This window comes from Podarcis vaucheri (assembly GCF_965113315.1).
Source record: "Podarcis vaucheri genome assembly, chromosome: 6".
Classification (NCBI taxonomy): Eukaryota; Metazoa; Chordata; class Lepidosauria; order Squamata; family Lacertidae; genus Podarcis; species Podarcis vaucheri.
The window spans coordinates 21,297,346-21,299,780 of NC_138764.1; the positions used below are offsets into that span (position 1 = coordinate 21,297,346).

At 44.3% G+C, this 2,435-nt stretch overlaps 1 pseudogene across 1 annotated transcript; it reads right to left on the reverse strand.

Annotated features, from left to right (window-relative positions):
- Positions 1-376: 376 nt before the first annotated feature.
- LOC309533950 (large ribosomal subunit protein mL66 pseudogene) lies at positions 377-1,221 on the reverse strand (annotated as a pseudogene). Its single transcript has one exon. The product of its transcript is annotated as a large ribosomal subunit protein mL66 pseudogene (transcript).
- Between the last annotated feature and the right edge of the window lie 1,214 nt (positions 1,222-2,435).

The window sequence follows — 2,435 nt, forward strand, 5'->3', positions numbered from 1 at the left end:
GATCAAACCTCTCCATTCTGAAGGAAATCAGCCCTGAGTGCTCACTGGAAGGACAGATTGTGAAGCTGAGGCTCCAATACTTTGGCCACCTCAGGAGAAGAGAAGACTCCCTGGAAAAGACCCTGATGTTGGGAAAGATGGAGGGCATAAGGAGAAGGGGACGACAGAGGACAAGATGGTTGGACAGTGTTCTTGAAGCTACCAACATGAGTTTGACCAAACTGTGGGAGGCAGTGGAAGACAGGAGTGCCTGGTGTGCTCTGGTCCATGGAGTCACGAAGAGTCGGACACGACTAAACGACTAAACAACAAGTTACAGCTTTAGTTCCTTTGTCTTCAAATGGATATGTAACACTTTTTTTTTAATTTGGAGTTTAATTGGGATTTAAATAAAGGACGATAAAGTTTTGTTATCCTAAAGCAACATCTATTGCATTATCTTTCAGTTAAATGACAATTCTACTTAGCCATTAAGTTGCCTCTTTTCTGAAATTTCCTATATGCTTCCAGAGGAAAAATGTTCAATTGGCTTTTTCCAGAGCACCAGATATAAAAATACCTGTAATGGATTGAGAAATACTGAACCACAACTACTGTAATTTACTGCCAACACTAGCTCTACACTATCCTAGTGGTTAAAACGAAGAGGCTTTGACCCATAATTAACATTATCACGGAGTATAGGGTATGATATAGGCATGGGAACCTTGCACAACTTGTGTCCCTTGGGCCGCACAGATTTGATAGAGTATTGGGTAAGATACCTGTTGAGCTTTGGTTTCTTGTTTTTTGGAACAAAACCTTTGGGGAGTTTAGGTTTATGATTTGGCAGCAAACCTGCTTGATGCGCCATTTTCACACACACTTCAACTTTTCTGTGCTCTTCCGTACAGAGGCCTGTAACTCTCCTGGGCAGCATCCATCCCTCAGAGGTTATGAATTGACTGAGCAATAAAACATCCTCGTAAGAATACTTGTGCTTTAGGTTCCAGTGACAGATAGGACATTGGCCAGAAGGATTTGGAGTTGTTGGGGCTTCCTCAACTTCCAGCACTTTACCTTCCATAATAGTTGTGTTTATTTCAGTAGTTTCTACAACCTGCCTCAAACCACGAGATGGGGCATGAGCCCAGCCTCCCCACAAGAACCCAGACACCAGACACCTGTAACCGGAGAGCAGCGACATGGACACAGCCATCTTGGCAGCCCTCCGACGGCTTCCGCTTCATGTAACGCTACTCTAAGCAGTTGTACTCAGAGGTTTAAGCCTTGCTGCGTGATCGGGCAGCACTGGGATGGAAATCACTTCCACACAGCTATTGTGATACCCTGAGAATCCTTTTTTGTCACGGGCCACAGACTCTCCAAGTATCGCTATTTTCCAGGGACTCTCCCAGATTTACAAAAAGCCCTTCTGGTTTCTGTTTTGATTCCGGAATGTCCCACTTTTCCTTAGGACATCCCTATTTTCATCGGATAAATGTTGGGGGGTATAGAGTTATGCAACCCCTGAGCCAAGAAGATAACTGTACAACCTTTAGAAGACATCTGAAGGCAGCCCTGTATACGGAAGTGTTTTGTTTTGTTTTAACCGTTTACTGTTTTACTATGTTTTTATATATGCTGGAAGCTGCCCAGAGTGGCTGGGGCAACCCAGTCAAATGGCTAGGGTATAAATTATTAGTATGGAATAGGACATCCCTGTTTTCATTGGAGAAATGTTGGCGGGTATGGGGTCACTCAACCCACCTAGTTCTCTTCTTCCACACTGGAACTCTGTGCTCCCCAACCCCTGTCTCAATCCAGAGCTGTGCCATCTGCAGTGGTAATAACAGTAAACTTCAGGAAAGAGGAAGGTGCTTGTTCTCATCTCTCAGAGAGTCTGTTCTTCACCAGGAAAGCCCATTCCACAGTTTACAGCACATATTATATTGTTTTGCTTATTGCAACCCATCTGCAAAGAATGGTATTTTTTCACCCGCGGTATCTGGTGCTCTTAGCTGCAGAGCTGAGAATATTTTAGAGCACAACAGGTCCAGGGAGGAGGGAAGGGAAAGGGGAAACAAAACACCAACAGCTTTCTTCACTTATCACCTGTTTGAACTAGCTGTGCGAGTAAAGTGATGTTGAAACAACAGGAAAAACAAAGGCATTAAGATTAGCCTCACATTTTGTACTCTTCGGTGACCTTTTGCTGGGTCTCCTAAGGCTGCATCTAAACTACAAACACAAACCAGTTGCGTGCTGAGGTCCCCCAAAACCCCTACCCCAATAACTCACACATCACACATAATTTTTGTTTAAGGTTTTTGGCATACTTTTGGCCACAACTTTATTTTCATACAAATTGAGAGTGGTTGCTTAGGCATTGGTTATGACTATCTGTCCCCCCCGCCTTGGGGACAGCGCTGACTCCCGTGAGTCAGCGTGTGGAG